Source organism: Zingiber officinale, chromosome 6A, assembly GCF_018446385.1.
Source record: "Zingiber officinale cultivar Zhangliang chromosome 6A, Zo_v1.1, whole genome shotgun sequence".
NCBI classification, from domain to species: Eukaryota; Viridiplantae; Streptophyta; class Magnoliopsida; order Zingiberales; family Zingiberaceae; genus Zingiber; species Zingiber officinale.
In genome coordinates this window covers 118818059-118845325 of record NC_055997.1, presented here as the reverse complement: position 1 = coordinate 118845325, position 27267 = coordinate 118818059, and positions in this window count along the sequence as shown.

Here is a 27267-nt window from a genome sequence, read left to right as displayed (position 1 = left end):
ATTTTTCTACTTAAATAATGATTGATTAAAAATTGATAAACTAAGACTAACATAAAAATCCTACTTGTTGTAGGAAACCAAGTGGATTTTGGACAGTGGTTGCTCCAAACATATGACTGGAGATCACACCAAGTTCACTCAATTAACCTACAAAAGCCTAGGAACAGTTGCCTTTGGAAACAACGGTAAACTCAAGGTAATTGGTATAGGTAATATTGAATTAAAAATAGATTTCATAATTACAAATGTTCTACTTGTTGAAAATTTTAAATACAATTTTCTGAGCATAAGTCAATTATGTGACACTAGGTATAAGGTAAAATTTCTATCCACAGAATGTTTGATCAAACATCTAGATAATCCAACTATAAGCCTAAAAGGCTTTAGAAAAGACAATATCTATGCCATTAACTTAACCACTTCTTCAGTCAAGTGTTATTTAACACAAAAGAAGAAACCTGGCTATGGCATAGAAGAATGTCACACACACATTTCAGAAACATAAGTAAATTAAATGGTCTAGTTAGAGGCTTACCAAAATTACCTAACTTAGATTTAACAATATGTAATGTTTGTCAACAAGGCAAACAAACAAAATCTACCCACAAACCAATTAATGAATCCCAAACCAACTCAGTCCTAGAACTTTTACACTTAGACCTATTTGACTCCCATGGAGTTAAATCAATAAATGGAAGTCTATACTGTTTAGTTATAATAGATGACTATTCTAGGTTCACTTGGGTCAAATTCTTAAAAAATAAAGATGAAACCTTTGAAATTTTTACAAATTTCTGCAAACAAATTGAAAATGAAAAAGGCATAAAAATTAAAAGAATCAGAAGTGATAATGGAGGAGAATTTAAAAATCATAATTTTGATAAATTTTGCCTTGAAAATGGCTACCATCATGAATTTTCTTGCCCTAAAACTCCCCAACAAAATGGAATTGTAGAAAGGAAAAATAGAACTTTACTTGAAGCATCTAGAACTATGCTAAACGAATACAACTTACCTAAATATTTTTGGGCAGAAGCTGTTAGTACAGCCTGTATGTACAAAACCGAACAACACTAAACAAAAAACACAATAAAACATTTTTTGAAATATTTTACAACAAACAACCTAATATAAAACACTTTAAGGTATTTGGTTGCCCAGCCTTTATCCTAAATACTAGAGAACACTTAGGCAAATTCACTTCCAAAATAGAAAATGGAATTTTTCTAGGGTACTCTCTGAATAGCAGAGGCTACAGAATTTATAATAAAGTTACCTTAAGAATTGAGGAAACCACCAATGTAAAATTCAAAGAATCCAATCAAAACCTAGAACAAGCCCAACCTCAACCAGTTGACCCTGTTCACGAACATATCAATTCTGAAGGAACAAACCAAACCCAAAATCATGAAGAAGAAGAACAACTACAAGAAAGTCAACCTTCTAGAACCATAAGAGTCAACCCAAACCATCCTACTGATCAAATAATTGGTGACCCAGACCTTAGAGTCCAAACCAGGTCATCTTTCAGAAACCTAAGTCAAATCTCGTTAATCTCAAAACCCAAAGCCATAGCTGAATCCCTACTTGACCCAGACTGGGTCATAGCTATGCAAGAAGAATTAGCTCAATTTGAGCGCAATGAAGTCTGGGACCTAGTACCTCCACCTAACGATAAGAAAATAATAGAAACCAAATGGGTATTTAGAAACAAGTTAAGTGAAACTGGAGAAATTACTAGAAACAAGGCCAGGTTAGTTGCCAAAGGGTTCAGTCAAGTTGAAGGACTTGACTATGATGAAACTTATGCCCCGGTAGCTAGACTAGAGTCCATTAGAATGTTACTAAGCTATGCAGCCCATAAAGGATTCAAACTATACCAAATGGATGTCAAGTCTGCCTTTTGTTAATGGATTGATAAAAGAAGAAGTTTATGTAGGTCAGCCACCAGGTTTTGAAAGCCTAGAACACCCTGACTATGTCTACAAATTAAAAAAAGGCATTATATGGACTTAAACAGGCACCTAAGGCATGATATGAAAGACTAACCTCTTACTTAACCTCTAAAGAGTTCAACCAAGGTCAAATTGACCCAACACTATTTGTGAAATCAATAAAAGAAGATATTTTTATAGCTCAAATTTATGTAGATGATATCATCTTTGGTTCAACAAACTCAGAGTTTTTAAACGAATTTACAAACCTAATGGAACACGAATTCGAAATGAGTCTGGTAGGAAAATTAACTTATTTTCTAGGGTTACAAGTCAAACAAACAAATGAAGGAAATTATATTTATCAACAAAAATATACTAAGGAATTACTTAGAAAATTTGGAATGGAAAATACTAAAGAAATAAAAACACCTATGGCCGTAAACACAATCCTAGATGATAATCCTAATGGAAAATCAGTAGACTTAAAACATTATCGGAGCGCAATAGGTAGTCTACTTTACCTAACTGCAAGCCGACCTGACATTTTATTTGCAGTTAGTATGTGTGCTCGATACCAAACCTGTGCTAAAGAATCTCATTTGACTCAAGTCAAAGAATCTTTAGATACCTCAAGGGAACCACAAATGTAGGAATTTGGTATCCTAGGACCAACAACTTTGAATTAATAGGATATTCTGACTCAGATTATGCCGGATGCAAATTAGACCGCAAAAGCACAAGTGGTGGATGCCAACTACTTGGTCCATCCCTTGTCAGCTGGTTTAGTAGAAAGCAACACTGTGTTGCACTATCTACAACTGAGTCAGAATACATAGCTATAGGCGAGTGTGTTGCACAAATATTATGGATGATGCATACTCTAAAAGATTTCAACTTAAATATCACAAATGAAAAAGTATTAATTGATAATATAAGTTCAATTAACTTAACCAAGAATCCTGTACATCATTCAAGAACCAAACATATTGAAGTTAGGCATCACTTCATCAGGGATCATGTTACTAAAGGTGATATTGAACTCAAGTACATTGAGTCTAAATCAAATTTAGCTGACATTTTTACAAAACCACTCCCTGAAAGTGAATTTAGCAACTTACGACGACAATTAGGGATGTGCTCAATAGACTAGGAAATTTCAAAATACTTTCAAAAATGGTTTTATCAAATTATAGGTTAAACTTGTTTGTTTTCAAAACTTTCCATTTTTAGATTTTTCAAAAACAGTTTTGGCCTTAGACTAGTTTTGAATCCTTAGAATGCATGTGCCCATAGGTCTAGTTCTTGAGCATCTCACCAACACCTTAGGTTTACCTTGCTTGTGTTTGATAAACATAGAAAGGGGTGAGATGCATAGGCCAACTGTCTGGACTTAAGATGCTAATTTCAGTGCATCAACATAAGTCTGGACGTTAAATACAATTCAGATATTAATCAGATTAAAGTTCATCAGTCAAGTCAAACACTGACTGGTTGTAATTAACTTAATCTGACTAACCAAGTGAAAGCTACTATCTTCTGATAGTTAGTTAGTACCTAATTGGTTAGACAGCTGGTTAAAGTTATGTCAGGTTCAGGGGGAGGAATTAATTAAAAATTTTCCTTTATATAAAATATTTTAAATTTTGTTTGAAAAATGTTCTCTTAAAAATTTCTTAAACCTACTTTTGAAAAATGTACTCTTATAAAACTAAGTTGCTTTTAAGAATTGGGTTTTACTTTTTATTGAAAATTGATTTTGAAAACTTAGTTTTGAAAATTGTGGAAATTAGATTTTTCAAAACTTAAGTTTACAAACTAAGCTTCTCAAAATCATTTCCCTTAATTTTGATTATCAAAGTTTAAAAATCAATTTTCAAAATCAACTTGCTTAAAATTGTGAAAATTTTTTAAATCAACTCAAAATTGTTTCTTTTAAATCACAAACTTTTTATCCATTTTTTCTTAGTTTTTGAAAACTCAACTTTTCAAATATTTTTGAAACTAGTACTTTTGAACTTTAAAATTTTGATTTTTTGAAAATTAGATTTAATTATTTTACTTTATCAAAATTAGTTCTACCAAACTCCTTTGAAAACTAAAAGTAAAGTTCAAAATCAATATTTACAAACTGAAATTTGATTTGCAAAAACTCAAGTGTTAAAAATTATGAAAGTTAGATTTTTTCAAACTTAAATCACTGTCAAAACTTAAGTTTTAAATTAAATCGTTTACAAACTTAGTGTTGAAAAATAAAATTTTCAAACTTAGTTTTGGAATTCTGGTTTTTGAAAACTTGTGTTTGAAAATGAAAACTTAGCTAGCTTTCTAAAAACTAAAAGCTAATGCTTTAAACAAATTTTCAAAAGCTTAAACTCCCCCAAGTCAACTTGACTATTTTTTAACTTGCTGTTAAAAATTGTACTTTTATCAGTATCTTTGAATTTTTTATTACTCTACACTATGCTTGTTTACCCCTGCTTACTTTTTGATGAATGCCAAAGGGGGAGAAGGGTTAGGTGGTTAAGTTAGCTAAACCAATTTGAAAACATAAACTGACTTTAAAACCACACAAATGCATGTTGCTTCGTACATATGCTTTCACTAACTTAACCAGGTTGTCATTTCATCAAAAAGGGGGAGATTGTTGGTGCGGGTAGCACTAACGGTCTAACCCAGGTTTTGATGAATGACAAATAGGTTAAGTTAGTTGTGTTGTTGTCTGACACTTTGATCAAGTGTGCAGGAAAAGTCCAGCTAGGTCGACGGGCTGACCGGATAGCTGGCGAGAAGTCCAAGCGGGTCGACGGGCTGACCGGACGCTTGGCGAGAAGTCCAGCTAGGTCGACGGGCTGACCGGATAGCTGGCGAGAAGTCCAAGCGGGTCGACGGGCTGACCGGACGCTTGGCGAGAAGTCCAGACGGGTCGACGGGCTGACCGGACGTCTGGCAGGTAAGTGAGGTAAGTCACTGGAGGGGAGTGACTGTGAGGACGCGTTCCCGGGAAGGGGACATTAGGCGTCGATCTGGCTTAGATCCATTTCGGATATCTAAGTCGAGATCGTGACTAGATTCCGGTCTCGGAAAGACGGAATCTAAGTCATACTCTTGATGCTAATTTTTATTACTTAGCGTATCTGTAAAAATGTGCTAACAAACTGTGCTGCAGGGTTTATTTGCCTCGGACTAACACTGTTTTGCAGGTAGGGAACAGTGAGGGTCCGGGCGCCCGGAATGGCTCCGGGCGCCCGGAGGCAAATTTTATCCCAGGACGACGTTGACACTTGGAGCATGCTGGTTGGGAGTGTTACGTCACACTCCAGGCGCCCGGAAGGGATCCAGGCGCCCGGAGCAGCATATAAAAGAAGCCCCAGGCAGGAGCTTCAAGACATCAGTCTTCTGAGAACTCTGAGTCCAATCACTCTGCTGCTCTGCGCTCCAACAACGTTCACAAAGCTCCGACGACTCACTCCGGCTCTCTTTTTAATTCATTGTTTGTCGGTTAGCTTTGTTTTCTTTCTTTTCATTAGCAATATTTGTACGTAAATTGTAATTATCCGAATTGCTAGTGAATTGCCCAACGAAAGTACTCAAGGAGTACGGGCCTTCGAGTAGGAGTCGTCACAGGCTCCGAACGAAGTAAAAATCAACAGTGTTCATCTCTTTACTTCTTAACTTTTCCGCTGCGTCTTAACTCGAGATTTTCGAATCGATATTCACCCCCCCTCTATCGAATCTAACGGTCTTACAATTGGTCCCTCTTGGTTTCAGGCCTGATTCTAATTCTTTACCTATGCCTTTTGCATTGTTTTCATGATTATGTAGAGCTTGAAGCATTCTTAAACAGAAAGGGCAGAGTATATCAGTTTAGAGAATTTAATTGAATGTTTTCTTAAACTCCTGCATTGCAATGCTAATTGATAACTGAATTCGTGATGATTTGAGCCAGAATTTCCTTGCATTCTGAATTTTGAATAGCCGGTGAATCTGTAATTGAAGTATCAACCTTGACAAGTTGTGTGCCAAACTTTTGTGGCAAGTTACTAATAAGTGGAAAGACTAAGTGAAGTTCTTGCTTACTCAAAGACAAGTGGTGTTTCATTCTTCTCAAGTCTATTGTGATTCATTGCTGGAATTCTATGGCATGGAGTTTGAAAACTGTTTCGGAATGTCTGAACTGTAGAATTGGTGTCATTGTATTCTCAATTCTTTCTTGATTATACACTAGAAATACAGTGAATGTTTGAATCTGAATTCACAGTTGTTGGTCTCCAGAATCTAGAATTCAAATTGGAATTTCTGTAATTCTGATTATGTAGAAATGGAACCTCTCATTAACAAGTTCATGTTTAGTGCTAAACCTCTATGATGTTTTTGTTGCTGCAGATTGAATTTCGCAGGAACTAGGAACATCCAGAAATCAGACTTTATCAGAGAAAAAAAAAATTTAAATTCTGCACTGTACAGAAATCAGATGCTGGATTCTGGAGCAAGATTCTGGAACTAAAGTGCAGAATTCAGCAAAATCCAGCAGAGTATCAATGATGTATCAACTAAGCACTGATTATTTTAAATTCAATGAAGAATCAATTGAAGATGCAGTAGAGCCATAAACAAATGTGTTTATCATGTATGGAAATGCTCAAGGAACAAGAATTGAAGAGTGATGAAGCAGAAATGAAATGGCAGAACCCTGTTTATAAAATAGAATCTGTGGAGGATATTTTAAGATGCTAGAGAAAGCAGAATGAAAATGGTAACAAATGCAGGGATTGAAACAAGTAGACTGTTATTGAATCTAAGAACAACAGATTTTTGGGAGAGGCTGAAAAGAGTTCCTGTGAATACTAATGAGGATGCTGATATCTTTAAATCTGAACCTCTGAAGTTAATTTTCTGAGTGTCTCCGAATCTGATTTCTATGTTCAGATTTTTGAAAATCTGAAACCTGCTGAACTGTGCTAGTTTTAAATGCTGAAATGCAGGAAAATTCTGATATCAAGAATTTAATTTGAGTGTTGAAATTTCATTGTATCTAAACTCATTGGATGATGAATTTGCTAAGGTTGGAATGAGCTATATTCCTTTGTTGACTGGAATTAATCTGATTTTGTATCTGTGTTTGCATTGCTGATGGTATCTGAGTTTGGTGTCAAAATCTGATGAAGCTTATTTGATTAACATTGTTTTGAATTGAAGCTCCAATCATTCTAGTGCTAAATGAAACCCTTTGCCAAGCTTAATTCTTCAAGGTTTAAGGCAAGATCTTTTGGGTTTACAAATTCTGAAGCTGAAGCTCTGAATTTGAGAGTTTTCATTGGATTACAGACTCCAGAAATGCAGTGTTTTAAGTGATTCTTAATCTGTTACTACTCAGATTTTATGGCTGAAAGAAACTAGAAGCATCAAGTATGAAGATCAGTAATCAAATGCAGTTCTATAATGCATTTCTGCAACTTATAGATCAAATCCAGAATCAGAAACAAAATTGCATTATAAAACTCTTTATGAATTTGATGTTTATACATTACAAATGGACATTACTTTAATTTGAAGATTCTGAAACTTAGTCCAGAAAGTTACTGAGTTAGATTGCTAAATTGATACTAATCTGCAGTTATTAAGTTATAAAAACAGAACAAATGAAGGAGGAGGAGAAGTGGCTGAATTGAACTTGTTTTGAGTTCAAGAATAGCAGAACCGAGATCATGGATGCAGAATTAGTGAACTTTTGTAGCCTATTGAAAGATGATCATAAGAGATTGTAATTTGGAATTCAGTTGGTGTATGTTATTCCACTGATAAAGCACTTCAAGAAGGGGAGAAAAAGGATAGAATCTGCAGATTTAAGAATGGAAACAGTGGCTTTTAAGGTGTGTTAAGAATTGGAAATCATGATGTCTTCCATTGTCCGAGACGGCCAACAATTTAAGTGTGGGGGAGGGAGCTATTTTCAATTAGCTAATGTGAGTTTGTTTTTGTTTCAAATTGCTAAAATTGAAGTGGAAAACAGTGTAAAGGAAAATTTTTGTTGGCAAATCAAGAGTATCAAGTGTGAAGGAAGAGTATCAAGATTTGCGGTTTGCTATTAAATTGGAGGGGAGGTTAGCTTGGTATTTTGAATTGATAAAAACAAATGGTATTCATCTCTTTTCACATCAAAATGGTCAACTCATCAAGTATATTCCTCCAATACTCTCATCTTCTCAAATTCTTCATTAAATACTTTTCTTTTGCCTATTTCATTCATTTTCATTGTTCTTTTTGCTTCCATTTCAATTCTTCATGATAAATTCCTTTTTATTCATGTATGCTATGTTTATAGTGGTGGAGAAGTAGAAAATAAGCAAGCTTATGGTAGTGAAATGTTGTGAGTTGCATTGAGTGAACTCCACTTATACACATGATTGAGTGTGAGAGCTAGAATAGGTAAATCCCTTGTGAGATTGCAACTTGTTTAATTTTTCAATTGGATTGAAACTACCATATCTACTGATTATTGTTTGGATTGTATTCATGATTGTTGTGATCTTTAAGATGATCTTAGTTAAATTCTTTTTACTATCTTGTAGATATTGCTAGGAAATTTTCTATGGAGATGATTTTGAGTTTTCTTTACTTTCACGGGACGTTCAAGACTAAGTGTGGGGGATTTGATAACCATGATTTTACTGCATTATTTTCATTCATTTATGCATGGTTTTGATGTTGGTTTCATGGTTTAAATCATGGTTACATCACATTTTGTGCATAGTGTGTATTTTTGGACTTAATTACAAATTATCTTATTTTTGTGCTATTTGATGCTAATATTTGATTCTTATTTTGTAGGCATCAAAGGATCTTAGATTTGGATCTATTTGGACCGAAATTGGGCTCGAATCGGAATTTAAACGAGAAGATCAAGCTTTGGGTTGATTTGGGCCGTTCATCAAGAATAGGAGAGATCTGAACCATATGTTGAAGATCTGGCCGATCCAACCTAATGGGGAGTAGATCTGAGCCATTGATGAAGATCCAGAAGTTTTGATCCAGATCGGAGTTCATCTAGCCATTGATCCAGCCGACTTAATCTGGGCCGTTCAATGAAGACTGGGCCGATCTGGGCCATCCAGTGATGATCTGATCGATCCGACCTACGGGAGGGTAGATCCAGACCCTAGATCAACATCAGTACCTTTGGATCGGATTTTGGGCAAGCTTTCACCGTTGATTTAGCCCGGAATGATCTCAGCCGTCCGATCAGATCCAGATCTGTTCAAATGAGAAGCTACAGTGTCCCAGCTTCTTGGTCGATCTCCACAGCACTGTTTACGTCCCGCGGCGTTCTTCTCCAGCGAGATTCCGACCCCATCTCGATCTCTAGATCAATTTTCCGGCCAATTTCATCGCCGACGACGTTCTCAGTTGCTTGCTACCATCTCCTGATGATCTGACCTCGTTCAAAGGTGGTCCTGCGGCGAGAATTCTGCTCCGCAAACCTCTGCTTCTGCCGTTGCCGATTTTGAGGTGTTCCTCCAATCGGTGGTTCCGCTTCCATCAGTAAGCTTTGGCGGTGTTACTCCACTGCTACTGGACCATTCCCGACGACATTCCATCCATCATCTTCTCCACATCAGATCTGAGGTTGCAGTCGCAGATTTGCAGATTTCTTGAGTTGGGCGGCTCCGATTTTCACTAGTTCTGTTTGGAGTGGTCTCCGATGGCGCTGCTAAAGGTTGAGCTGAGTGTAGCTATTGAGATTGTCTTCTCCGATTACAGTTGGAGTGTTCTCCGTTGTTTCCTTGTGTGACGGCAAGGAGAAGTTGCCGTGAAGATTGGTTTGGAGTTGAGATGGTTTAGGGTTTAATTTCTGCATTCTTTTACTGTTGATAGATTTACATTTCGGTCTATGTTAGTTGAATTCATTAACATAGTTCTTCTTAGCTTAATTGTTTTAATTCAAGTGTTTGAGTAATTTAGTTTTAATTGCTTTTGAAGTTGTTGTTAATTTAGCTTTAGCTTAAATTTCAGTATTGTTGAGTAGCTTAGTTTTAGTAGTTAAGATTTAAATTTTTCTTTAGAACGTATTCATTCATGTCTTGTTGTTTATGCTTAGTTTAAGGGTGTGCCAATGATTTAATCTCAATGTAGGAGTGACAATGCGTTAAGGTTTGATTGTTGGCACATAGGTAGGTTTTATTTATGCATTAGAATAATTTCTTTACTGCTGTGTTTTCCTTTGTAGATTTATATTCAAAGTTTAAATCCCCCCAACTCCATTTTTATATCGAAAACCCCAAAAATAGGAAATAAAAGACAATCCTAAATTACATTCTACCGTTGGTTCCTCGGATCGATCCTGGGCTCGTTACTACGACATTATTGTTTAATTAAGGGGTTCAGTGAATAAACACATTTTTATTAATTTGATTAGCGGATGTGACAGATTCGCTCTTATCACACATCAAGGCAAACTGCCCGAACCAAAAGGATCCAAAGAAACCAAAAAGGAAGAAGACCTTGAAAGCAACATGGGACGAGTCTTCTTCCGAGGAATCCGACAACGAAGAACTCGAGCAGACAAATTTTCTCACGTTGATAGCCCGGGACTACACCAACGAATCCGGAAGCGAGGACGAATCGGAAGCCGAGTCCGAGAGAAGCCACGGATCTGCATCCGTTTCCGAAGGCCCAAACCCCTCTGTAAGTAAAAAATAGTTTATATAGCTTAATTAATTATTTAATGCATAAAGTAGCTAAGTCCAAAATTCGAATCAAGTCGCTTCTGAAGGAGGTAACACTCCTTAAAGAAACTACTAATAACGAATCCTTGACTGATCCAGTTCAGACTGGAACCTCAACTCAAGTTCAAAAACTTAAGGAAGAGAATTCCAACCTGAAAAGTCAAGTCAAGGATTTGAAGACAACCTTAGAACGATTTTCCTTGTGGTCCAAGAATCTTGACTTGATTCTTGGAACACAAAGGGCAATCTACAATCAAACTGGACTAGAATACAAATAGAAAAAGAAGTATAAGTCATATTTATCTCTCATACAAAGAACAAATAGAAAAATGGTCCAAGCATGGGTTGCCAAGTCCAACCTGATCAATCAAGTTAGACTCGGACAATATTAGGTCCCTAAGGATCAAATACATTACCTCGATAGACCATATCGAGGCTATGATTCAGGGGGAGCTAGAAGAAAAACGATTAAAATAAAACTAAATTCAAATTAAATTTAAATTAAATTCAAAATTCAAAATTCAATTAAAAATTCGAAATTAAAATTCAAAATTCAATTAAAAATTCGAAATTAAATTCAAAATTCAAAATTCAATCAAAATTCGAAATTAAATTCGAAATTAAATTCAAAATTCAATTAAAAATTAAAAATTCAATCAAAATTTGAAATTAAATTCAAAATTCAAAATTCAAAATTCAAAATTCAATCAAAATTCGAAATTAAATTTAACATTCTAAATTCAATTAAAAATAGAAGGAGGATCCAGAATAGCTGGCACCTGCAACTAAACTACCCGACTGGGTAACCAAACTTAATCTACCCGAAATGGGTAAACAAGAGTAGACTACCCGACAGGGTAATTAAGGTTAGATAAAATGGACTAGGTTTAACTTTACCCACGGCACTGGTGAAGTTTTTGGATGATAGTACGTTAGGGAAGCTTGGGCATCGCATGTCTAGGAAGATATGGCTTCGACCTGGTGCATTTGGCCAAGTGGAACTGACCGAAGCTACCCTTAAATGGATCCTAACTAGTTAGACCAAGGTTTAGTATTAAGTTCAATGAGTAGGACTATTTGAAAAACCTCGAAGGGATGGTTACTTTAATGAGTTCCTTGTGACTCACCATAGCCTAGAAGTTTATCTAAAGAATGCTTACTTATTGAACCCAAAGCTAAACCTTAATTAATCTAACATAAAGTTAAACATAATCCTAAATTTGAGTCTCAATTCATCTCACAAAAATTATAGGAGTCCCTGATTAAAAATTTAGATCGGATGAGATGACTAAGGAATTGAAATTCAAAATTAAATTCATAATTAATTGAAATTCAAAATTAAATTCATAATTAATTCAAATTCAAATTCGTAATTAATATTATATTTTCAAATAAAACTTAATTAACTTAAAATATTTTTTAAAATTAATTAACTTAAAATATTTTTCAAAATTCAATTAACTTAAATTTTTTTTAATTAACTCAAAACCCTTAAGATTAATGTTTTAATTATTCAAACCGTCTAACAATCCCCCATAGGATTAACTGATAGTTAACCTAGATTGGGTAAAATTGAAAATTAGGGAGTTTACCTCAATTAAGCCATTTTTTATCAAAGAGGAAAAATCCAATTCAATTACTTTATGTGTAGGAATTAGATCAATGGATACTGGACAGTGGATGCTCCAGACATATGACTGGAGATAAATTGAAATTTACTAAGCTCAAACTAAAGAACCTAGGATCGGTTGCGTTCGGCAACGACATTAAACTTAAGGTAATCGGAAAAGATAATATCGAACTTAACTCCGATTTTATTATTCAAAAAGTTTTATTAGTTGAAAATCTCAATTTTAATTTATTAAGTATAAGACAATTATGCGATACTGGTTACTCAGTTAATTTTACCAAGTCTGAATGTATAGTTAAACATATTGAAAATCCAAAAATCATACTTAAGGGCACTAGGAAAGATAATGTCTACACCATTTATCTACCAACATCCTCAATAAAGTGTTTTCTAACACAACAAGAGGAAACTGAGTTGTGGCACAGAAGATTAGGTCACACTCACACGAGACTCATTTCAAAAATGAGTCAAAATGGACTAGTTAGAGGGTTGTCCAAATTAAAAGTTATTGAAAACTCAATCTGTAATGCATGTCAACAAGGAAAACAAACCAAGTCAACCCATAAGTCAACCAATTTAGTTAGAACTACTTGTCTACTTGAGCTCCTTCACCTAGACCTATTTGATTCACATGGAGCCAAGTCACTAAGCAAGAACCAGTATTGCCTAGTAATAATCGATGACTACTCCAGGTTCATCTAGGTAAAATTTCTAAAGACAAAAGATGAAACCTTTGAAGTCTTTTGTAACTTTTGTAAACTAATAGAAAATGAAAAAGACACTCAAATAAAAAGAATCAGAAGCGACCATGGAGGAGAATTTGAGAATCACAACTTTACTGAATTTTGTGAAATAAATGGGTACAAACATGAATACTCCTGCCCTAGGACCCCTCAACAAAATGGTTTAGTAGAACGTAAAAACAGAACCCTACAAGAAGCTGCTAGAACCATATTGAATGAATATAAACTATCTAATCAATTCTGGGCTGAAGCAGTTAATACAGCCTATTACATTCAAAATAGGATTTTAATTAACAAATTTCAAAATAAAACACCTTATGAAATTTATTATAACAAAATTCCCAACTTAAACTATTTAAAAGTGTTTGAGTGTAAAGTCTTCATTTTGAACACTAAAGACTACTTAGGGAAATTTACATCAAAAATGACCCCAGAAATATTTTTAGGGTATTCAACAACTAGTAGAGCATATATAGTGTATAACAAAAATACCCTAAAAGTAGAAGAAACAATAAATATAATATTTGATGAAGAAAATAAATTACCCAACACAATAAATGAAAATGAAAATACAGAAAATGCTAACCCAATAAACAGAGAAGATGACGAAATTCAACCTGAACCTATTGAATCTGAAAAACAAATCACCAACTAATGGTATACGACCAACAAGAACAAGCACAAATCACCCATCTGACCAAATTTTGGGTGACCCAACTTTAGGAGTCAGAACTAGGTCATTCTATAGAAACCAGAGTCAAATAGCCCTGATTTCAAAAATCAAACCCAAAACCATAGAAGAAGCCCTACCAGACCCAGATTGGACTCTAGTAATGTAAGAAGAATTGACCCAATTTGAAAGAAATCAGGTCTGGGAATTAGTGCCTAAACCCATTAATAAATCTGTAATTGACACTAAATGAGTTTTTAGAAACAAATTAAATGATCAAGGTGAAATAGTTAGAAACAAAGCTAGGTTAGTAGCTAAAGGATTCAGTCAAGTAGAAGGGTTAGACTATGATGAGACCTATGCTCCTGTAGCAAGACTTGAATCCATTAGGATGTTGCTGGCCTATGCAACACACAAAGGATTCAAGCTATTTCAAATGGACGTAAAATTCGTATTTTTAAACATATTTATTAAAGAAGAAGTATATGTAGGTCAAACCCCAGGATTTGAGGACTTAGAACAACCAAATTATGTCTTTAGATTAAAAAAGGCCCTATACGGACTAAAACAAACACCTAGGGCTTGGTATGAGCGTCTGTCCAATTATCTAATATCAAAAGGATTTAACCAAGGTCAAATAGACCCAACCCTTTTCGTAAAAACCTTAGAAAATGACATTTTAATAGCCCAAATTTACGTCGACGATATTATTTTCGGTTCCACAAACTTTAAATTTCTAAAAGAATTCACCAAACTAATGGAAAATAAATTCGAAATGAGTCTGCTAGGAGAACTTAATTTCTGCTTAGATTTACAGATTAAGCAAACTAAAGATGGAATTTATATTTATCAAACTAAATATGCTAAGGAATTAGTTAGAAAATTTGACATGGAGAACTCAAAAATAATTAATACACCAATGACTACAAATGCTAAAATTGACTCAGACTTAGAAGGTAAATTAGTAGATTTGAAATACTATCGAAGTGCAATAGGAAGTCTACTGTACCTAACTACGAGTCGACCAGACATTCTTTCGCAGTAGGTATGTGTGAACGATACCAATCTTGTGCAATAAAGTCTCACTTAACCTTTGTCAAAAGAATCCTTAGGTATGTTAAGGGAACCCTAAATGTAGGACTATGGTACCCTAGATCTGGCACCCTTGACCTAACCGACTACTCTGACTCAGACTATGCCGGATGCAAGCTAGACAGAAAAAGCACAAGTGGTAGCTGTCAATTTCTAGGACAATGCCTAGTAAGTTGGTCAAGTAGAAAGCAACACTGTGTTGCTTTATCTACCACTGAAGCTGAATATATAGCCTTAGGTGAATGCACATCTCAGTTGCTATGGATGATGCATACCCTTAAAGACTATCAACTGGAGTATCATAAAACAAAAATCTCAATTGATAATATAAGCTCAATAAATTTAACAAAAACCCCAATTCATTACTCAAGGACTAAACATATAGAAGTAAAGCACCATTTTGTAAAGGATCACATAGCTAAGGGTGATATTGAACTCAACTATGTTAAGTCAAAATCAAACCTAGTTGACATCTTCACAAAGCCCTTACCTGAACTTGAGTTCAACTCACTTAGAAGACAAATAGGAATGTGTTGGGTAGAATAGGTGTTGATTTTCAAATTCGTGGTCTTACTTCAAAACTCTTATTTAATCATCCTATTCCTTTTAAAAATTCTAGGAAAATATTGGTTTTAAAATTCCAGCTTTTACTAGATTTTCAAAATGTGGATTTAGCCTAGGCTCAACCTTAGAAATCATGCTCTCCTAAGTTTCAGCCAGAGCATTTCACAAACACCTAGGCTTACCTTGCTTGTGTTTGAAAAAACATAGAACGACGTGAGATGTATAGGGTACAGCCTGGACTCAAGAATGCTTATATCTGTGCATCAATATGAGTCTGGGTGTGAAACACCAAGTCAACAATAATCAAGTTAAGTCTTCTAGCACTAGTCAAATCTAACTGGATTTACTGACTTAACTTGACTAACCAAGTGAAAGTTGTTGCCCTCTAGGTAATCAGCTAGTAGCTAAATGGTTAGACATGTGGCCGGAAAACAACGTGCTTGATATGTAAACTAGTTTGAGTTCACTCAAGCATGAACTTTAAGGCTCTGATACCTCTCAAAAGTAAATAGTCTAAAGCATAGTGACTCATGCTTGGATCAACTGAATTTGAATGAATAACTTACTTAAAGTTATTAAAGCATTAATTAAGGGGGAGTGATTTTGGGTTGGTCTTAAAGTTAGTTTTTCCAAGTTAGTTGTTCATTAAAGTAATTTTTTTTCTTGGTTTTTAAAATAAAATTATCTTTGACTTGACTTAAAAATTAAAAACTAATTTTTCCTTATCTTCAAAAATTCAAGTTATTTTTTAACTTAGCTTTAAAATTAAAGTTATTCATGACCTGACTTTTAAACTCCTCTAAAAGCTAAGCTAAGTACTTAATTAAGTTTTCTCTAACTAAACTGAGTTAAATTATTTTCTAAACTTAGCCACTTAGCAAGATACTTTCTCAATTCAATCATTTTTAAGCTGAAAACATAGTTAAGCATTTCAAATTTAGCTAAGTGGTTTTCAAAACAATTTTTTTAAAAAGAAAAAGTCTTTTAAAGAAAACTATTATTTTCAAAAGCCTTTTAAATTATGTCTAAGTACTTAAACTATACTACCCTTTAGGGAGAGCTTAAAATTAAAGAGACGATTTCTCTCTTGTGTTAATTCCTTTTTGATTTATGTCAAAGGGGGAGTGAAAAGTCAAAGTTAAGAAATCAAGAAATTAAACATAATGAAAGGGGAAACATAAAATTTAAATTGTATTCATGCTCATGATTAACTTCCATTATTTATTCCTTTTTTAATGTTATGTTTTACTTAATTTTGACCCGAGGTTGCCATAATCAAAAAGGGGGAGATTGTTGGTGCAGTGAGCACCAGATGATCGAACCTGAGTTTTGATTATGGCAAAGGGCTCAAAGTTAAGCTGTGGTGTTATCTAACAAGGTTCATGGAGATTACAGGAAAGTCCTAAGTGATACTTGGGCAAAAGTCCTAGCTGCAGCTAGGCAGGTGAAAACCCTAGGGGGTAGTAACCCTAGGTCCTAGGGGGAGGTAACCCTAGGTGGAGGAAAACCCTAAGGGGCGGCAACCTTAGGTCCTAGGGGGAGGTAACCCTAGGTGGAGGGAAACCCTAGGGGGCAGTAACCCTAGGTCCTAGGGGGTGATAACCCTAGGCGGAAAGTCCAGTCGGTCTGGAGGACCGGACTGACATCAGGTAAATCTCCTGAGTGGAGTAGGTGAGGACGCGTTCTCCGTAGAGGGAACAGTAGGCGTCGGATCGACCTAGGGTTTCCGGTCGGAAACCCGAAGTCAGACCCGGATAGTCCGAAGGCTGTCAAATCATTTGTTTACATATTATCCATTTTGCTCTAACTCTGTTTTGCAGGAGACTAACCTTTTTGTGCAGGGTTAGAAGTGACCGGGATCGGTCGATCGAACCTTAGGATCAGTCGACCGAACCCACAAGCCAGCAGATTAGATCTCCAGAGGTTGGACCGGGCTCGACCAGGGGATCGGTCGACCAGACCTCTTGATCGGTCGACCGAACCTGGGTTTGGTGTCGACTGGATCAAGCTGGCTGAGTCAGAACAGCTGATTGGTCAATCGAAAATGGTGATCGGTCGACCGAACCTCAGATAAAGTTTGACCAGCGGAGCGAGAGGATCGGGCGGATCGGATGGGAGAAGATCGCCTGATCGATCGACCGAACATTGGGATCGGTCGACCGATCTACGTCGGGTCAAACTTGATCCCGAAGCTTGGGGATCTGGATCAGACTTTGCAGAGCTATAAAAGGAGCCCTCGAGGTGCAGCTCAGATCATCGAATTTGAACAGAAAACTGCGCTCTTCCGTGTGCTGCTGCTAACGCCTCAACAACGCTCTACTACTCCAATGAAACACTTCAAAGTTCTCTGTTCTCTTTTCGTTGGTATAGTTCCTTTATTGCACTTAATTGTACTCTAACTTGTAATCATCTTTCTGACATATAGTTGTTGCCCACCGAAAGCGGTCAAGGACCGCGGGCCTTCGAGTAGGAGTCGAGATAGGCTCCGAACAAAGTAAACCACTTGCGTCTCTGTGTGTTTGCATTTACTTTCCGCTGTGTTTCTACTCTTAGTTTTAAATCGTTAAAATAGCCACGAGCGCTATTCACCCCCCCTCTAGCGCGTCTCAATCCTTCACAATCGAATCACAAGATCAAAAAAAAAAGAAATACAAAATCGAAACATAAATTCGATTGCATAGAATCATTAGCCTCTTGTGTTTGGTAATTCAAAATCTGTACAAAGAAAACTAGTATGATGCAGAACAAGACAACTAGTTATACCTTTCTTGGTTAACAAAAACCTCTTGATCTTCTATTGTATTCCTCTCCTTCTCTTGGACGTCGTGTGAGCGACAATCTATCAAGAAGAAATTCACCAAAGCCTTCCTTGCTTCCAAGTTTCGGCCACCACCACAATGCTCCAATGGATGCTAGAAAACAATGCCTCCTTTCTCTACTTCTTCACCTCCAAGCAACCGACCACCAAGAGTTCCACAAGAGATGATGCCGCCGGCCACAAAGAAAAAGAGAAAGAGAAGAGGAAAGCCCGACCAGCAAGGATGGAAGAGAGGAATAATAGAATAGGTTGTGTGTCTCATGAAGGCACCCCTCCCTCTCTTTTATAATCCTTGGTGAATCCAAAAAAGGAAAGTGTTGGAGCAATCTGGGTACCCTAGGTTTTGATGTTTGGGTAAAGATTTAAGTTAGGTTTATTGTTGTATTTGATATGCATTGTGAGTGTGCAGGATACAGGTAGAACAAGAAAAGTCCAAGTGTGATCTTGGCAAAGGAGGAAAGTCCAAGGATGAGTCTTGGCGGTGTAAGTCCAAGCATGTAGTCTTGACAACGTAAGTCCAAGTGTGACTTGACAATAGACGAAGTCCCGGAGGTGCGACCTCTTGGCAAATGAAGACCCGACAACAATGACAAGACCGATGGAAGCTCCATAAGGCAAGACGTGAAGGATGGGGAGACATCCGAGGGGCGCAAGGCTGGTGGAGGAGGCTAGAAGGCTAGGTCTAGGTTGGTCGGGCGAGAACGAGTGCTGAGTGAATGTACTCGGGGTAAAATCCTAAAATTAGGAGTTATTGTAGCAGTACTGTAGCAGTCGACTGGTGGTTTCATCAGTCGACTGGTGCAGTCGACTGGGAGCGAACAGAGGACTGGTATCGAGCCGTTGGGTAGCAACGGTTGAATTTCCACGAAGGGCAGTCGACTGGTAGGTGGGGTTTTCCAACCCGTGGCCTATATAACTAAGCACTGAAAACTTGGTTAAAGTTGACGAAATTAGTGGTGGTTAACCCTAATTAGAGTCTCCTAGTGCCCAAGTGATCTAGCGTGTTTGTACAAGGTTGTGGCGAGGTTTCTCCACCCACAAGGAGCTACACGAGCTAGTCGGAGGTTTTCCGGGGAGTCATCCATCGACGGATCGGGATCGTCCACCTTACGGATAGCCGTGGAGTAGGAGCTTCATCTCCGAACCACGTTACACAACATGTCATTGGGTTTGCTTCTTGATTATTATTTTCTAGGGCTAGGTTTCCTTTTGTTTGTTAATATTTTTGTTTCTGTTATGCACTAACAAGCGTAGAAAGCGACGATTTAGGTGTAACGTTATTCACCCCCTCTAGCGGATGTCAAGGCCCCAACAGAAAGTTTTATAACAAAAAATAAAACTTCCTTTTATTCCTCTCTATGGTCGGTCACACCATGTTTAAACAAACAAGGAAAGATTTTAAACAAAAATTAAAATATCTCTTTTAAAAATCCCTTTTATGGTTAGCTATAAAAGGAATGCTTTATAAATTAAAGTCTCTCTTTTAAATCCTTTTATGGATATCTATAAAATATAATATTTAAAAATAAAACTCCTTTTATATCATGGTTACAAAAAAAAACAAAGTTTTCTTAAAAATTAAAATCTTTCTCTTAACATTATAGATATCTACAAATAAGGAAAGATATCTAACCTCTTTTTTAATCCTTTGTAGAAAATCTATAAAAGGAAAGATCTTAAAATTAAAAACTCTCTTTTAAAACCATATGGATAAAAACATAAAAGGAAAGATTTTATCAAAATTTTATTTTTAATAAAATCCCTCTTCTCTTTCACACTTGGTCGACCCCTTGCTTGAGCACCAAGCAAGGTTTGGCCGGCCCTAGCCTTAGCTCCAAGCTTGGCTTGGCTGGCCCCTTGCTTGGGCTCCAAGCAAGGATAGAAACCGACCCCTAGCATGAGCTAAGAGGCTAGGCTTTGGGCGGATATAAGACTTTATATACGAGGCTACAATAGGGACCCAGAGGAGGAATTGATTATGGTCTCCCGATGAACTTGAGCTCCCCGTGTTCGTCCCGAACACCCAACTCAAGTTCATCAATAATAACTCATACCGCTAAAGAGCTATTATTGAACTACCGCACCAATCCTAAATTACATTTTGGGCTCCTTCTTATCATGAGTGTATTAGTCTCCCTGTGTTTAAGATATCGAATGCCCATTAATTAAATGAGTTACTGATACTCACATAATTAATGTCTAGCTCCAAGAGTAATACCACTCAACCTTATTGTCATGTCGAACTAAGTCCACCTGCAGGGTGTTAGAGTGTATACTAAAAGCCTAGCTTTTATAAACATTTATTTTAGAAATAAGAATCACATTGGTCAAATGTCTACATTTATATGCTAAGTGTAGTTGTTCAATTAATTTATATTGTATATGACATGGTGTGTGGTGTCACACACAGAAGATCATGCTATCGGTTCTTTATAAATTATAAACAATAGCTCGCAACTAAGACGGAAATGAACAAATCATTTGAATAGTCGTAGTGTAATTAGGTATTATTTTATCTTGGCTAATAAATTACACTAGTACACTCTAAGTGTATTAAGCAGGATCATTTAAGGTAAGTTCTTTTTATACTGACTTAATAAAAGAACAAGACCTTAGTTATTATGGAAGTGTGTGCTCTTAATCCTAATATAATAACAAGCACATATATTTAGTATTTATTTCTTTAACTTATCAAAGGGTGAGATTTAGCTCGATAAATCAATAGACCCGATAAGTTGGAAAATGATATTACTTATAGTGTGTGTTGTTGATTATAGAAGGAAACTGTGTCCTAGTAATCTAGGTTGATAACGTCCCCAAGAGGAGCTCATAAGGATTGTCATGTTAAACCCTGCAGGTGGACTTAGTCTGGCATGACGATAAAGTTGAGTGGTACTACTCTTGGACTAAGATATTAATTAAAGAGAGTTGTCAGTAACTCATTTAATTAGTGAGCATTCGACATCTTAAACACAGGGAGACTAACACACTCATAATAAGAAGGAGCCCAAAATATAATTTGGGATTGGTGCGGTAGTTCAATAATAATTCTTTAGTGGTATGAATTATTATTGATGAAATTAAGTTGGGTGTTTGGGGCGAACACGGGAAGCTTAATTTCATCGGGAGACCAAAACCAATTCCTCCTCTCGGTCCCTATCGTAGCCTCTTGTATATAGAGATTTATATGCCCACCACATATCCACTTCTTACCCACCTTTATACCCATCATAAAGGGGGCCGACCAAGCAAGCTTGGAACTCAAGTTTGGGTCGGCCAAGTAAAGAGGATGAGTTAAGTGGTGTGGCCGACCCTAGCTTGAACTCAAGCTTGGTGTGGCCGACCACATCATATTAAAAGGATTTTAATTTTTTAAAATATTTTCTTATGTGGATATCATGGTTTTAAAAGAAAGAGTTTAAAATTTAAATATTTTATTTTATAGTTTTCTACAAAAGATTAAGTGAAAGATTTGATATCTTTCCTTATTTGTAGTTAAAAGGAAGATTTTAAATTTTTGATAAAACTTTCCTTTTTTATAACCATGTTCATGATTTAAAAAGAGAGTTTTAAAATTATATATTTCCTTTTATAAGTTTCTACAAAAGATTAAGAAAAGATTTGATATCTTTCCTTATTTATAGATTGAGAGGAAGATTTTAATTTTAAAAGATACATTTTCTTTTTGGAAATCATCCACATGTTTTAATAGAGAGATTTTAATTTATAAAATTCCTTTTATAACCAACCATGAAGGAAAAAATTATTAGAGAAATTTTTATTTTAAAATTTCCGGAAACAAATTTGGAAGTTTTAATTTTGTGTTAAAACTTTCCCTGCTTGGAGCAATGAGGTGGCCGGTCATGATATTTAAGAAAAGGAAATTGATTTTAATCAATTAAAAATTTCATTTCATGGCAAAGAAAATAAGGAAGATTTTATTTAATTTTTCCTTATTTGCCAAGACCAATGATTATAAAAGAGGGGGTAGGGGTGCCTTCATAGATAACAACTCTATTTTATTTTTCTCTCTTTTCTTCCTTGATGTGGCCGGCCATCCTCTTCTCTTCTTCTCTTCTTTTTGGTGGTTGAACCTCATCACTCTCAAGGAGACTCTTGTGGTGGTCAGATCCTACTTGGAGAAGAAGAAGAGGAAGGAGTTTCTTGCATCCCTTGGAGCTTGGTGGTGGTGGCCGAACCTCTACATCCTTGGAGGAGTTTTGGTGGCCGGAACTTGGTGAAGAAGAAAGAAGGACTTGGGTGGTTCTCATCTCGGTAGTTCGTTGCCCACACAACGTCCGAGACAAGAAGAGGAATACGATAGAAGATCAAGAGGTTGTTGCTTACAAAGAAAGGTATAACTAGTAATTGTTTTCCGCGTCATACTAGTTTTTCTTTGTATGAATTCCAAACACAAGAGGCATATAATTCTAGGTTTTGAATTTATGATTCGAGTTTGTGTTTTTTTTGTTGTTTTTCAAATTTGTGATTCGACTGTTCTTTTTGGTTAAACCTAGAGTTATATAAGGAAATTAAATATTAGATTTCATTAAAAGGCCTTGTCTAGAAAGTGGTGGTTGCTCTCATATCCAAGAAGGCCTAGTGCCTCGCCATGTTTAATCTAGAAGCCAATTTCTGAAATTAATATTTAATTGAATTTATAACGTAGGTGGATTTTGATCAATAATGTTAAGCATCGTTTGCGATCCAAGTCTAAACTATTAAGAACAGATAAGTTAAATTTGGAATTAATAATGTTAAGTTCCGTTTGTGATTCCTAATTTAATTTCTAAAGAACACAATAGGTTGTTAGGAAAGGTTCGATACTTGTATAAAATTTTTATACAGTGAAACCGATACGATCTTCCTAGGACCAACCAACAATTGGTATCAGAGCTAGGGTTTGCCTCTGTGTGTTTGATTTTCAGTTTAATTATGCACATGTCATACATAATTTAGGCAGGATAATAGTAGGATATGCTAACTCTGTGGTTGCAGGCTCCAACTATTATAACTTATAGATATTGTGTGTGATTGGACCCTTGGACATGTCAAGGACATATTATTGTGTGTGCATGATTGTATTTAACTGATATAGTAGGAGCTATATTAGCCCTAGGATTTTACATTTATGTTCGATCTAGACTTGATGTACATTCTCTTGTGGAATATAGGATCGATATATGTAAAATTTTTATTTTTGTCGTGGATCGTATCCTTGCAAGACGTGGTGCTATTTGAGGACCAGAGGCGTAGCGGAAAAGGAAGCTCGATGGACCCGACGACATGAACCCTAGGGCAGGCAGCATGCGAAGGACAGTGATGGAAAAGGTCATAATAGTTAGAAAATTAATTTCTATATTTATTGCTTTTATTTACTGTTATGTGTGTGATGTATGTTTGCTAGGTTAAAATTCCTCACATTAAATAACTAAGTGGGAGAGGGATTAAGTATATTAATTCCACGGTCTCCATTACTGGTTTGTAAGTGATGCGACAAGCTTGCGTGCTGGCTTTGAGTGTCTCCCTCCACAACAGATGAGTTTGTTTGCGGATCACTAGATCAAACTTCCTTTATGGATGGTTATAGGAAATTATTTAGGATGTGTGTGATCTTCTCCAACTGAAGGGGCACAATTCTATTTAATGAACTTAGTATCAAGTAATGATATACACTTAGACACATTTAATAGTATCCTCCCCAACGGAGTCACTGCTATTATTTGTGTGACCAAAGAGATACCAACTATTAATTTTATTTGTCATAAAGTTAGGATAACAAGATAATAAAATTAATGAGTAAAACCTCCTCTTATAAATGTTGAATTTGTATACGTCCACACTAACGTGGCATGCAATATTCCTGGTGTTTAAAGGTGTTGGTAAATTTAAATAGTATTGTTTGAGGAATCAATATTATTTTAAATTTAGAGTCTTGACCAAAGTTTATTTTGTGATTCTTAGGATGACTTTCAACCCACTGGCCATTATACTGAAAGAGACCAAACTTATTGGTCCAAACTACATAGATTGGAAAAGAAACCTGGATATTGTCATAACCGCTGAAAGTTATAAGTTTGTACTAACAGAGGTCCGCCCTGATGCACCTAATAGTGATTCTAGTGAAGAGGAGATTGAATATCATAAGAAATGGGTAAAGGCAGATGAGATGGCGCGGTGTTACATTTTGGCTTTGATGTCAAATGTATTGCAATATCAGCATCAGGACTTACCAACGATTTATGATATAATGTACTAGGCTTTTAGTATACACTTTAACACAAGTTGGGTCTGATATTTTTCCATATCAGACCCAACGTGGATCTGATATGATTCATATCAGGCCCACGGGAGTCAAGGTTTAGATTATTTTTCTGATAACATTTCAACACCTCTGGAGTTCAAACGTGGGGTTGTTGGATTCCTTACAGTTTTAGAGATCCACAGAACCTGAAATGAGTTCAAATAGATCTGTCTAGGTCCATTAGTGGATTTTGGTCAAAACTCACTCATCGGTTGAATACCTCAGATTGCAATCATTTCAAGTCCTGCAGATTTCTGAGCCTATATAGAATCAAACAGTGTCATCTATTGTATATTTGGACTTTTTCGGAGGAATCAAATAGATCTACAGATTTAGGACCGTTGGTGGCCGGCTAGGGGGGAGGGGGGGGGGGGGGGAATAGCCCCTACACAAAATCAAACAAAAATACCGTCCTCAACTTATAACTTAGACAAACACTTGCATAAGAAATGATAAGGAAACAAAAAAGACAGAGGCATAGAAGTTTTTACTTGGTTACAACCGGGAAGGTTTTTAATCCAAGGAAGTAGAGTGCACTAATATCTCCTTCAGGCGGAGAAGCCTCTTTACAACAATGATCACACAAAAAGAAAAAGCTAAATGAATAACTGGAAGCGTACAAGTGTTGTTGCAAGAATGTTTGTTGTTTTTAGCTTCTTGGACCAAGGCTATATTTATAACCTTGGTCGGGGCGCCTGGAAGGGTTCCAGGAGCCTGGAGTGGGATAAAAACTTATCCCCGACGCAACAATCAAAGACCATGTCGAAAGACTAAAACTTATATTTCGGGTGCCTGGAAGGGTTCCGAGCGCCCCAAAGGGGGAAAGTCGACATTTTGTTGACTTTCTCTCCGGGCCTCCAGCTTCTGCTCCGCTTGCTTTAGTCCGAATTTTCCGCTCCGGTTCCGCTCGCTTAGTGATTTCGACCATCCGGAATAGGGCTCACCCGAACCCAACTTCCGACCTTCTCGAGCAACCTTCCGCTCTGGCTTCTCGTCCCTCAGAAACACCGCTCGCCTCCTTCTCGTCCGCCTGTGTACTCTTCTGCAGCACCTCGTCCCTCAGACACACCGAGCCCGTCGGCTCTCTCCAGTGCCATCTTTCTCGCTAGCTGCATCTTTTGCTTAACTCCGTGTGCTCCTAAGTTCCTGTACAGTTAGACACAAGGTTAAACACTACAAGACCTAACTTAACTTGTTTGATCATATCAAAACAACCTTGGGGTACTAACAAAAATTTCATCAGAAAAATTAGCTAAACCAAAAACACATTTATATCAAGGCCACGGGGGTTAGGGTTTAGCTGATTTTTCTGATAAAATTTTAACACCTTCAGAGAAACCAAAATATTTAATGGATGACACCGTTGGACTCCTTTCAATCTCAAAAATCCACGAGGCCCTAAATGGTTATAATATGAGGTTTCTAAGTTGATCAGTATGTTTTAACCAAAATCCACTAATGGACATAGTCACATCCAATTGGACTCCTTTCAGGTCTTGTGAATTTATGAGGCTGTAAAGAGTCTAACGGTGTCATCCATTGTATATTTCGGCTTCTCCGAATGTGTTAAAATGTTATAAAAAAAAATCAGCTAAGTCTTAACCCCACGGACCTTATATGAATCATATCAGGCTCATATTAGGCCTGATAAAGAAAATATCAGGCTCAATGTTGTTGGTGCAACCTTAGGTCAAGGTTGACCTGGTTGACCCGACTCGAGGTGACTTGACTCGAGTTGTATTTTGATGTTTGACTTGGGAAGATTGTCGGTGCAACCTTAGGTCAAGGTTGACCTAGTTGAGTTGCATGTCGATGTTTGACGAGAAGAGAGTTGTATTCTTGATGTTTGACAAGAATAGGTGTTTGGGAGATTGTAGGTGCAACCTTAGGTCAAGGTTGACCTGGTTGACCTGATTCATGAAAAGTCCAAGTATGGAGACTTGGCACTGGAAAAGTCCAAGTACGGAGACTTGGCACGGGGAAAAGTCCAAGAAGGTAGCTTGACACGCGGGAAGTCCAAGTATGGAGACTTGGCACGGGGAAAGTCCTAACTGGGATGTTAGGCAGTGTGGAAAGTCTTGGTGAGTGAAGCCAGGCAGTGAGAAAGTCCTAACTGGGATGTTAGGCAGTTGGAAAGTCCTGGTGAGTGAAGCCAGGCAGTGAGAAAGTCCTAACTGGGATGTTAGGCAGTGTGAAAACCCTAGTGAGTGAAGCTAGGTGAAAGTCCTGGTGAGTGAACCCAGGCAAGGGAAAATCCAGATGGATCAGGGATGATCGGACTTCTGGTGTTGGAAAGTCCAAGTAGGTCAAGGGAGTGATCGGATACTTGGCACGAAGAGGAAAATCCAGATGGATCAGGGATGATCGGACATCTAGTGTGGAAAAGTCTAAGTGGGTCAAAGGGATTGACCGGACACTTAGCGGGGAGTGCTAGCAGGTCAAGGGAGTGACCGGATGCTAGGCATGATGTACCAACAGGTCAAAGTTGACCGGATGTTGGTGTGGAAGCCTTAGGTTTAGGGCTGAGAAGTTTGGATCGGGCTGCATCCAATGATACATGAGTCATCTGATCGGTCTGGTGACCGATCAGTGACCGATCAGTATGCTACTGATGGTTATCTGATCGGTCCGGAGACCGATCAGATACCGAACAGAAGCTCTCTGATCGGTTACCGATCGGTCTGATCGGTCCATGGACCGATCAGATGTTCTGATCGGTCCATGGACCGATCGGGATGGAACAGAAGCGAAGTTTCTCGATCGGTCTGCGGACCGATCAGATACTG